The sequence below is a fragment of the Zalophus californianus genome, chromosome 9, assembly GCF_009762305.2.
Source record: "Zalophus californianus isolate mZalCal1 chromosome 9, mZalCal1.pri.v2, whole genome shotgun sequence".
In the NCBI taxonomy this organism is placed as follows: Eukaryota; Metazoa; Chordata; class Mammalia; order Carnivora; family Otariidae; genus Zalophus; species Zalophus californianus.
Genome location: NC_045603.1, coordinates 58,527,553 through 58,540,077, shown reverse-complemented (window position 1 = coordinate 58,540,077; position 12,525 = coordinate 58,527,553). Strand labels below are relative to the sequence as shown.

The window sequence follows — 12,525 nt, the reverse complement described above, 5'->3', positions numbered from 1 at the left end:
GCCACCCCTGGCTGCATATGAAGCTCGAAAAAGGGATCTTCATCTTGGACAGTCTTGAGTCTCAGATAATATCCACCCACTCCCACAGGGAAAGCTTTTATTTAGTTCATTTTTTAAGCTTTAATTTTTAATTTGTATTTTTAATTGTCAAATACATATAAAATCTACCATCATAGCCATTTTTTAATATACAGCTCAGTAATATTAAGGATATTCTCATTATTGTGCAACCAGTCTTCAGAACCTTGTCATCTTGCAAGACTGAAACTCTATACCTGTTGAACAACAGATCCCAATTTCCTACTCCCCCCAGCCCCTGGAAACCACTGTTCTATTTCTTTTTCTATGAATTTGACTACTCTAGATACCTCATAAAAAAAAAAAAATCTCCTTCATCATAACTTAAAAAAAAAAAAAGATACAAATTCAAGAGAACATTTTTCAAAACTTACTAGTCTTACCCTGAATACAATAAAGAAGACCACTCCAAGCTTAGTGTGCCAGGGTTATTTGCTCTGCCAAAAGGAGCGCACTTTGATTTAATTAGCACTCCATGGGCTATGTACTGAAAGCATATATCTTCTTCAATTTTATTACCAGTGCCACTCTGGATCATAAAAAGAAACTAGGAGAGGGGTGCTTGGCTGGCTCAGTCAGTACAGTGTACAACTCTTGACTGATATCGGGGTTGTTTGAGACCCACAAGGGTTGTATAGAGTACTTAAAAAAATAAAATCTTAGGGGCACCTGGGTGGCTTGGTCAGTTAATCATCTGACTCTTGTTTTTGGCTCAGGATCCAGCCCCACCTTAGGCTCTGGCTTGAGATTCTCTCTTCCCCTCTTCCCTGCCCCTCCCCCCCAATAAATAAATTAAAATCTTTTAAAAAAATAAAACAAAATCTTAGTGGCACGTGGATGGCACAGTCGGTTAAGCATCTGACTCTTGGTTTCAGCTCAGGTCACAATCTCAGGGTCGTGAGATACAGCCCCACATCGGCTCGGGCTCACAGTGGAGTCTGCTTGAGATTCTCTCTCCCTCTCCCCTCCCGTTCGCACTCTCTCTAAAATACACAAATCTTTATTTTTTTTATTTTTTTAAAGGTTTTATTTGACAGAGACAGAGAGACAGCGAGAGAGGAAACACAAGCAGGGGGAGTGGGAGAAGCAGGCTCCCCGCCAAGCAGGGGGCCCAGGACCCTGGGATCACGACCTGAGCCGAAGGCAGACGCTTAATGACTAAGCCACCCAGGCACCCCCAAAAATAAATCTTTAAAAAATAAAATACAATCTTTAAAAAAAAGAAGAAACTAGGAGAAACAAAACAGTGACCGAATGTAACTTAGGCTTATTTAAGGAACTGTAATTCCCAAAGCAAGAGTATTTACTGAATTTAAATATGAGGTATCTTTACTATTCTCAGAGGAGACCAAACGAATTAACCAAGCCAGACATTTTTCCTGGTCAGTACAACAGCTCATTCACACATCATCCCTCCTTACGCATGTGTGAGAAGCAGAAATTACAATCTAAAGAATCCAGTCTGAGATACCTTATAAGCAGAAAAGAGCACTTCAGGGAAGCTCAGGTACTACTATGAGTTGGAGCTGGCTATTCTCCTATAACTGGTTTGTTTGTCTGTTTGTTTGTTTTTTTAAAGATTTTATTTATTTATTTGAGAGAGAGAGCACAAGTGGGGGGAGGAGTAGAGGGAGAGGAAGAAGCAGACTCCCTGCTGAGCAGGGAGCCCCAATGCAGGACTCTATCCCAGGACTCCCAGGATCATGACCTGAGCTGAAGGCAGACGCTTAAACCGACTGAGCCACCCAGGTGCCCCTGTAACTGGACCTGGGCTGAGATCAAGAGTCTATGCTTAACCAACTGAGCCACCCAGGCGCCCCCTTGTACGGCTGTTTTAACGACAGCTATTCTGCGCATTCAACACTCTTCAGTGTAAGAGTCTGCTACATATTTCCATTAGGACCTAAACTCTACCACTTTATTTACCCCACTTTAACAGTTACTTTCTCAGAAGTCTTTTCCCTGGAATGATGGGAGAGAGACTGATAGTGAACTAAGATGGTCATGTTTTGCAAAAATAACAAATAACTGTCCCCTTTTATTTTTATTTTTTTAAGATTTTATTTATTTATTTGACAGAGAGAGAGAGAGGGAACACAAGCAGGGGGAGTGGAAGAGGGAGAAGCAGGCTTCCCGCTAAGCCGGGTGCCCTATGCGGGGCTCAATCCCAGGACCCTGGGATCATGACCTGAGCTGAAGGCAGACACCTAATGACTGAGCCACCCAAGTGCCCCTAACTATCCCCTGAAGATGTTAATACTACTCAGGCCAGTCTGATTTTCTAAGGGAATGTTAGGTAAGAATGAGGCAAAAAGAAAAGAATGGTGCTTTATGTCACTTTCCTGACTCTCACCGCTACATGACTGATGGCAGGATGAAAAACAGAGGCTGGGGGCTTTCAGGCGATGGTAGATTAATAATGACATGGCCTTGACTTCCCTGAGGTAAAGATTATGAAACACTCCAGGGCAAGTGGGCTTCCAATTTCATACTCTCAGGGTGAATGACAGCAACTGATGGTTTTTCTCTCAGAAACACTGCAATGCTTAAACACACAGCTGTCACCTCCCTGCCCCAGTTTCTGAAATTCATCTGAACATGTTTATTCCTGAGCCTTTATGCCAGCCAGACCACAGAACACGAGGTGGTCCTAAAAACTAATGCACAGAGCCTAACTAAGCAAGACAAAAGTGAAGGGCTGGACTAGCAAAGAGTATGCTATTTTAGCACATAGACAGTAAAGAGACACTCCAACACTCCCACACACATAACAAAAAATACACCTCCCAATACAACCATCTTACCTAGTCTCAAAAATTTTAACTGTGAGATCAGAATCAACTTTCTAGGGCCAGTAGGGTGCCAGGAACTTTAAAGCTACATGAGATTTAGAGACCACCAGGAACTGTAGGTATCTCCTCCTATCTTTACAGGATTTGAAGCCCCCAAACACAATCAGCTCAGAACCAAACACTCTTCTGAGTCACTAGCTCCCATCACTTTTTCTCTTTCTCCAAAACAAGCTCCTTCCCCCACCCCCACTCCTCTCCAACCCCAGAGGAGGTCGTCTCGGTCTTGCTCTAGCTGATTGTAGGACAAAGCAAGGCAGGTGGAGGAAATGAAGGCTTCACACTTGAGACCCCCGGAAACCAAGTTTCTATTAAAAGTCCCCACCTCCCTCCCTTAAAAGCCAGGAAGCTGCTGCTTTTAAGGATAAGCGATGCAGAGCTGGCATTCAGAAATGTCAAGAAGTCAGTAGAGGGAAGCTAAAAACATTGAGGGGAGGTAAATGCTATCTTAACCAAATATACAGATAATGAAGGGTAACAGTTACCTGAGCATTCAGAAATTAGAATGCACACTAGGAAAGCAGATTCTTTTCACCTGTGAAATCTATCTATCTATGCATCTCTATCTCTATCTATCTTTTAATGTAATCTCTTTGCCCAACGTGGGGCTCGAACTCAAGACCCAAATCTCATGCTCTACCGGCTGAGCCAGCCAGGCACCCCACCTGTAATATTTTAAAATGCAGAGTTCTAGTTTCACCCCAAACTAATAAATCTGATTCCCAAAAGGAAGAGCTTAGGGAGATGTATTTTAAAAAGGGTCCCCAGGTGACCCTTATGTGCAGCTATAATTGGGAACAATTGCAAATGGCTCTGAGAAAGCACAGACCAGTAAGTAAATAAATAAATAAATCTCACCAAGTCCAAGCAAAGTTGCTAGTCCACTCGAGTTTTCCTCCAAAAGCACTAGGGGCCTTCCAAAAAAAGTTTATGCTTCCAGGGTATCTCAGCCACAGGGACGTGAAGAGGAAAAGAGAGCTATGAAGAAATCACAGCTGACTCTAAGGAGCGTACCTGTCTTGCTTGCCTTCATAGAACTCAAGTAGAGGAACAGAAAAACTTTTTTACAAGGGAGTTCAATACAGGAAAAACATGCCAAAACAAGATCAGGGAAAACTTCAGGTATGTAGAGGAAAGACAGAGGCAACTAGGTTGAAGCACATGAAGGTTTTTTTTCACCCCTGCAGAACTGATAGGGAGTATAAGGGGAAATATGAACAAAGTAGAGAACAGATAGGATTTGTCTTAGGGCTTATGTGTTCTGCTCATTCACTTAACAGCACTAAAGAGGTCCATCACATAAGGCCTCTCTCATCTTACAGCTCTCTTCACTTCTAGTTGCACTTCCTCAACTACCTCATACCTAAGCATGAACATGGTAGTGAAAATTCTGTAACTGCCTCCTCTACTCTATACCTCAATGAACTCCTCACCCAGTACTTTTAAAATCCAGACAGCAAGCACTTCAAACACAGTATCTTTCTCAGTAACACATCTTCACTGCTAGGGATTTAAAACTTGTATTTCAAGTGTAGAACACCCTGAAAATACATTTCTATTTCCGTCCTAAGAATCTGATCTGGGGATGAGAAGGTAAAATGTGGTTAAAATACTATTTAAAAAATGTGAGAAAAGAGTAACAAAAAAAAAGGGAGGGGATGAAAGGAGTTAACATTTTCTAGATCTTAACAAGACACCTCAGATTTTATTAAAAACAGAGCCTTTTGCAGTGCCTGGCTGGCTCAGTCAGTACAGCATATGACTCTTGATCTCAGGATTGTAAGTTTGAGCCCCAGGTTGGGGGTAGCGATTACTTAAAAAATAAACAAAACAAAACAAAACAGGGCCTTTGCTAGTTTGCAAACATTACCACCAAATGTCCCCCTATAAAATATCTCCAATCTGATGACCTGCCTCATCCCCCTTCCTATCTCTAAAATACTAAAGGATTTTATCTGACCTCCTTTGACTATCAGGCATGAAAAGCAACTTTGCTATTAATAATGAATATGTAAGAAAATGAACTGTCATGTAATTATTAAATTTTACTTGAAAAAAACTTCACTTGAATCGAACCTATATATATTTTCTTTTTTTTAAAAGATTTTATTTATTTATTTGACAGAGAGAGAGAGAGAGCATGTGCATACACAAGCGGGGAGGAGGGTCAGAGGGAGAGGGAAAAGCAGACTCCTCGCTGAGCAGGGAGCCCGATACAGGGCTCAGTCCTGTCCTGGGATCACGACCTGAGCCAAAGGCAGACACTCAATCAACTGAGCCACCCAGGCACCCCATGAACCTATATATATTTTCAAAAATAAAATGTTACTTCTCCTTATCAATGTCAGCCCAAAGAAGACTATTAGCCAAGTGTTAGCCTCTCAAGTATTAAAATACATTTTAAACATCCTTATATTGCTACAGCTCTCAGACCATAAAAAGAGCCTTTGAACACCAAAACTTCTTACCTGCCCTGCCCAAAAACTATCAATATACACACACCAAAAAACCAAAAAACAAAACAAACACAAAAAACCCAAACCAGAACAAAAAAACACCCCATACTTTTTTCTCCCATACAGATTCTGAAGGATGGATAGACTTGGATTCAGGAAGTGAGCTCACATTTCACCACAGGCAGGGAGAGTATCTGAGAGTAATCAGACAGATATTAGATATTGTTATGCTTAGAAAAGCCAGGCCAGTTACTGGGTTGCCCCCAAATTAGACATAAGTACTGGTCACTCCCAAATTAGACATACAACTAGATATACAATCAGATATAATATATTTACAAGTAAATTTCTAAAATTATTTACCTTATGTACCATGAGTGGAACTTTTTTTTTTTTAATTTTTAAAAACTGACACTCAGAGAATGATCCCATCTCAAGAACCTGGCTGGCAAAAACAACTAAATGTGTTTAAAAGTAAAACAGACTCATTCCCCTCCTTTTCCAGGCTGTATTTACTCTTGGGGAAAAGACTACAGGGGGACCACAGAAAGGCATAAAACTTGTTTTTTATCAAAGTCATCAGTTCTGACATGTCAGAAGAAGGAATGCAAAGACATTAAGTGGGGGGCAGGATATCAAGCAGAGGAGATAGAAAAGACAGTGCATTTTTTTTCTTACTACAAACCTTCTTACCTCTAGTTCTTTGGATTCAAACTTGATGTAGAAAATCATGTAAAAAAATAAAATGAAAAGATCCAAGATCCTTAGTGTTTTCAACCATGCACCCTAGGCAAGGATAACCCTCTACCAGAAACTTCTCAAAGACCCAACTTATAGTCAACAGGGCAAAACACCAGCCATAAATCCTGACAAAGCATCAAAATTTTCATCTTGCTTCCACAAATTTTTAAAGCTTTTCCTCTTAAAAGTGTTCAATTTATATTCCTAACATTTCTTATCCAATTTTTTCCTCATACAGAGTTAGTAAAAACTGTGTTTAAGGGTTAGAATACAGAGTGGGAGGGTAGAAGAAGAAATTGAGCAAAGAAAAACCTGACTCCTATTTCTCAAGTTAAAATTAGAATACATTTTCAAGAGCCCTGGGCAGGACAGAGAAAAATTCCATTCTGCCTCTTTGCTCTTCCAAATTCCTATAGCCAAGTGGCTCAACAGCAGTTGAATGGCACACATAATGACATCATTGATTGGAACTATAATAGAAGGGAGTGAGAAGAGCGGGTGGTGGGGGGGAGTGGGAAGGGAGGGAGGTGAAGATGTATTTGTGTTACAGACAAAAGACAAGTTCTGTTCCTTAGCAGGGACAAATGAAGAACCAGATGAGGGGATAAACTGAGGTCAGAGAGTTTTCCCTATTGTTTCCTCTTTAAACAGCTCCTTTACCACTCCCTCAAGGTTTGTTCCAATGGGCGGGTGGAGAAACAGCAGTTTTTAATCTTAGAGGAGAGAAGGCAGAAAAAAAGGCCAAATACTTATTTTCAAATTATTATAAATTAGAAGATTTAAAGGACTAGTTAGATTTTAGCTGAGCCCCAAAATGCTACAAGAAATGCTGTAACCTATGTGGGTTTGGATCTTAGCTCTTCCTGAAATTCATCCTGACGGTCACTCTCAACTGCTATCTCTATCTACTACACACACACACACACACACACACACACACACACACACACACACACACACACATCATCCCACTCTTGTCTTTTCTTATTAGTTAATATAAGTTGAAAGAATATAATTTTTCAAGTGGAAGAAGCATTTTTGGGAAAAATGACAGACTAGGATGAGGGGTAAAGGGTATTCCCCCAAAACTCTTGCTCAATGAAATACTCAATGAAATGTCTAGAAAGACCTACACTGGAGTTTTTCCCACCTACAGTCCTACTATCTGCACTTCTCTTGGCCTCATGGGGCCCCATGAAAAAGGGGAATAGAAAGTTAAGTGGTGTACTTGGTCTAGGTACTGCTACTTGAGTATATGTTGGATGGAAAAGAACCCAAAACCACTTAGCAGGCTACTTCTCCAACTTACTTGGGATCTAAATCTTCTACCACTACCCCTTTAAAAAATATTCTACCAAACTCCTCACCATAGTTTATGGTTCTGCAGTACTTTCTTATAGTACCATGTTGGCAATGTCCTATGCATGGCCCCACAGTTCTTCCTTTGGAAAAGTTTGTTTGTTTGTTTTAAAGATTTTATTTATTTATTTGAGAGAGAGAGAATGATAGAGAGCACGAGAGGGAAGAGGGTCAGAGGGAGAAGCAGACTCCCTGCTGAGCAGGGAGCCCAATACGGGACTCGATCCTGGGACTCCAGGATCATGACCTGAGCCGAAGGCAGCCGCTTACACATACCTAAACTCTAACAATTATAGTCCCTCTGAGAAAGCTGGTGACCAACTTCTAAATCCATAGTGTGAACTTCCTTCTCTCCACATCCCTCTGTACCAAAACCCACTGCTGAAGGGGAAGAACAAACATGTCTTCATTTATTTCAGATGGTGGAAGGGAATGTAGATAGAATCAAACAGGCCTTCCAGAAGAGTGAATGGAGACCAGCCCACTATCAGTTAGCAACAGTGAAATCTAGATGCTAGGAGACACTGGTGCTCTCCTGTGCTTGGAACTGACTCTGTCACAGCTTCTCTGATATCTCAAAAGGTTTCAGTGACAGGAGCCTCAAAAACAAGGGAAGTCCAATATCTCTCTCACTCTGAAGTGGTTCATCCCCAAGCAATGGTGAGCAAAAATATATAATTATATGGACGGTTCATAAAAACTAATCATTGCAGCCACCCAAGAATCTTCTAGCTACCAGCCTCAACAAGAAGATAATGATCAATGAAGAGATATGTTAACTTTTTAACCTTTTTATATTCTGACACTATATAACACAGACCACAATCATTAGGGAAGAAAACTGGCAAAAATTACAACACAGGAAAAGCAGACTTTATTGTTTATACGCCTTAAGATAGCGCCATTAGGACAGTTACCTTAACACGAGCTACAAAGAGGGAAGGCGCAATAATATTCCAGTAGAGAAGTAGGGAAGATGTACTAAGGTCAACAGGGATAAAAGATGCCTATATTTTGTAATCAAGAACCAAGAAGCAGTAACACATGCCCCTCACATTCTCAGGGAGGGAAAAGAGCATAAACCACATTCCAGGTTTCTACTTAGTGCCTGGGCTTGGGTTTTGTTTTGTTTTGTTTTGGAATACTTACTTGGCTGGATGTCCTATAACTTCCTGAAGTATCAAGTTTCACTTTCCCAAATATGCCAATGTTTGAGGGGGGGAAATGAAAACAAAACAATCCAAATTAGCTATATCAGTTTACACCTTAACTCTAAGCCCAGATTTAGTTTTATAAAACTAATGTCCTATGACCATCTTCTATTAACTGAGCTGGCTTCCCACCTATTTCCTCTATCCATCTCTCACTCCTTTCAAAGATGAGTTTCTTATATGCCAAGCCAAGTCCTGTCCTTCACCAATAGGACTAACCCAAACACTACCTGTCTTGGGAGACATGGAAAACTGACAGAGAAGGAAAAACAAAAACAAAACAAAACAAAAAAACAACCAGTCAAGCACAAGACTGAAAACCTAGCTGGTGATCAATCAGAACCAACCAGGCAGAGGTTATTTATCTGGGTTTTGTTTTGTTTGAGGGGTGGGAGGTTTCTCAGCCCATAGTCACCATGAGGCTTATATGAGACAAGGCATGCCATTCTACCCTCAAATAGTCCAAAGAGTTAGAGGAGACAATTTACAGCCTCTTGTGTAAAAAATGTCTATAAATGCCAGTGCCATTCTTTGCCCTGTCACTTCCCATTATCCTAAACCAACAGGATTCTATTCACTGAGACTTGAGTTGGAAACATGAACGGACAGGCCTTTCTTGGGCAGGGGGAAAGGAGGAAGATGACTGAGGTGGGGGGGGGGCAGATTTCTTTAAGTTTCTGTGTACTGCCTAACATGTATAGTATACTAGTGGAGCTGAAAGCTGAAATATATGAGCAGTCATGCAAAAGTCAGCCTAGGAAGCAGTGATTTGGTATCCTCAAATCTGTAATATGCTCAAAATGTCAATCTAAAATATAAAAAGATAACCAGATTGTGACCAAAAAAAATCAGTCATAAACACTATTGATCCATGGCTCACTTCCTCTCACACACTTTCTCTTTATCATTTACACTGGTCTGCAGAGGAATCTACCAAAGAGAAATCAGCAAGAAATCGGGGCCTTAAGCTGGATCAAGCAAACACAAACCCCATGCAACGCCCTTTTCAAGTTACTAGAATTAAGAAGAGAAATCAAATCTCTCTACTACCTGCTAACCTCCACTATTTGCATCCTATCAAACTGAAAGAGATCTGTGCCTAGAGAATAGTAAAACTTAAAGACAGGTGACCAAATTATATAGGAGAAGGCTATACCGGAACCCAGGATGAGGTGGGCACAGTATACTAACCTAGCTGTTCCATAAATACAAACTTAATCATGTCACTAACCTTGGGCAAAAATACTAGGTAGCATATCATCTCTGGTGTTTGAGAACAGTTATACACAAGATTTTGAACGAAACAACTCTCACTGAGAATGTAGCCAGTTGCAATTTCAGGATCTGGATCTAGAACTAAGTTCTGTGGAAAAAGTTACTTTTAAAAAAGAACACTTCCTGGGGCGCCTGGGTGGCTCAGTCGTTAAGCGTCTGCCTTCGGCTCAGGTCATGATCCCAGCGTCCTGGATCGAGCCCTGCATCAGGCTCCCTGCTCTGCAGGAAACCTGCTTCTCCCTCTCCCACTCCCCCTGCTTGTGTTCCTGCTCTCGCTGTGTCTCTCTCTGTCAAATAAATAAATGAAATCTTTTTAAAAAATAAATGAATAAAAATAAAAAAGAACACTTCCTTATCTCTTACTACTCCCTTTCCTCCAATTTCTCTCCTTGCACGTTCACTCTGAAGTTTTTATATTCTACAGGCACAGAAACAGTGGTCCAAATATGTGGTCTGATCAAAGATTTCTATGCTACTTCAAGTGTGAAAACTGCATGAGAAATATAAGCTAGGCTTGAATTGCCCAATATACATGCAGTTATTTAAATTTAATTAAAAATTTCAGTTCACACTAGCTACATTTCAAGTAATCAATAATGACATGTGGCTAATGACTACTGTATTAGATAACACAGACTTATTCAATGGAACAATATTCTATAGGATATTTCCAACATCACAGAAAGTTCTATTGGACAGTGGTGGACAACAAAACATCAGCATTTCTGGGACACTGTAATGGTTTATGGGGCAAAGTAGAGCAAACTGCTGAAATCAGGATGATTCTGAAAATCAGGACTTAATGATCCATGCAAACGAATCTATACTCAAAGAGAATATCTCAAAAGTCACAAGTCTCCAAGCAAAGTGGTCCCTGGAAGAAATCATACATACACCAGTACAGGGTTATTCAAAATGTGATCTGCCTCCTGGTGCTGATCCCCAAAGTGTTGACGAGTCTGCAATAACTCCAGAAATTGCGAGTGCTTGGAAACTTCCAGAGTAATTTAACACTGCTGTGACATTTTTATTGTATTTTACAAAAGTACCACTCTGTAATTAGAAAAAAAATTTTTTTAAAGTAAGCCCTCTGCCCAATGTGGGGCCTGCACTCACTCACAACCCTGAGATCAAGAGTCTCATGCAACTGAGCCAGCCAGGAGCCCCAATAAATTAGAAACTTAAAAAACTAGTCTTGGGATGCCTGGGTAGCTCAGTTGGTTAAGCGTCTGCCTTCAGCTCCGGTCATGATCCCAGGGTCCTGGAATCGAGTCCCACATCGGGCTCCTTGCTCAGCGGGGAGCTTGCTTCTCCCTCTGCCTGCCGCTCCCCCTGCTTGTGCTCGCTATTTCTCTTCCTCTCTGACAAATAAATAGAATTTTTTTTTAAAGATTTTATTTATTAGAGAGAGAGAGAGCATAAGAGAGGGTAGGGTCAGAGGGAGAAGCAGACTCCCCACTGAGCAAGAAGCCCGATGTAGAACTCGATCCCAGGACCCTGGGATCATGACCCGAGCCGAAGGCAGTCGCTTAACCAACTGAGCCACCCAGGCACCCTAAATAAATAAAATCTTAAAATTAAAAAAAAACAAACTAGGCTTTTGCTACAGAATTTGAGAAGCACTATTCCAGAACATAGGTATGGCAATGAACATCATCTGAAAACACAGCTCACATAGTCAGTTTTACCAATTACCACTATTTGATTATAACCCAAGGGTTAAATTTATTAATTTTGTTTAGTAATCTTTACACCTAGCGTGGGGCTGGAACTCACAACCCCAAGATCAAGAGTCACACACTCCACCACCTGAGCCAGCCAGGCACCCTTCAGAGACTTAAAATGGGAAATCTTATCAATGATCAACTAAAACACAGAAGTTAACTGACTCAAAGGCATAAAGTCAGGTGGCCAACAGAACTGAACTAAGAAGAAAGTAAACATTTATTAAGGGTCAAAGTGTCTTATTAAGGGTCAAAGTGTCAATATGTTAGATAATTTCACATACACAATTACTTACTCTTCACAAACACAATGTTTTATAGATGAGGACCAAAGAAGTTTAGTAATTTGCTAAAAGTCACAAAGCTAATAAATGTATCTCTTCATGCTTTACTTAGCTTCCCATGGACTAAAAATGAAAGCAAGTCAAATATGGAGAAAGATTCTAAGGAAGTGAAAGTGAAAAGGCTAATATCCCTGTAATGAAATACTATGAAAATAATTCAGGTGGGCAGTATAAAATGAGAAGCAAATTCGTCTCGATAAAGTGTCCATATGAGCTACACAGTTGGAGATATGTTCAATTTTGTTAATTTTGATGGAACGCATACAATTCTTTTTTTTTTTTTTTAAGATTTTATTTATTTATTTGACAGAGAGAGACACAGCGAGAGAGGGAATAGAAGCAGGGGGAGTGGGAGAAGGAGAAGCAGGCTTCCCGTGGGGCAGGGAGCCTGATGTGGGGCTCGATCCCAGGACCCGGGGATCATGACCTAAGCCGAAGGCTGACGCTTAACGACTGAGCCACCCAGGCGCCCTACAATTCTTTACAGT

General features: G+C 40.7%; 1 protein-coding gene across 2 annotated transcripts in view; it reads right to left on the bottom strand.

Moving 5' to 3' along the window:
* LOC113921547 (SAP domain containing ribonucleoprotein) overlaps positions 1-12,525 on the bottom strand; it is a 45,793-nt gene that overhangs the window by 11,166 nt on the left and 22,102 nt on the right. The window lies entirely within an intron of this gene.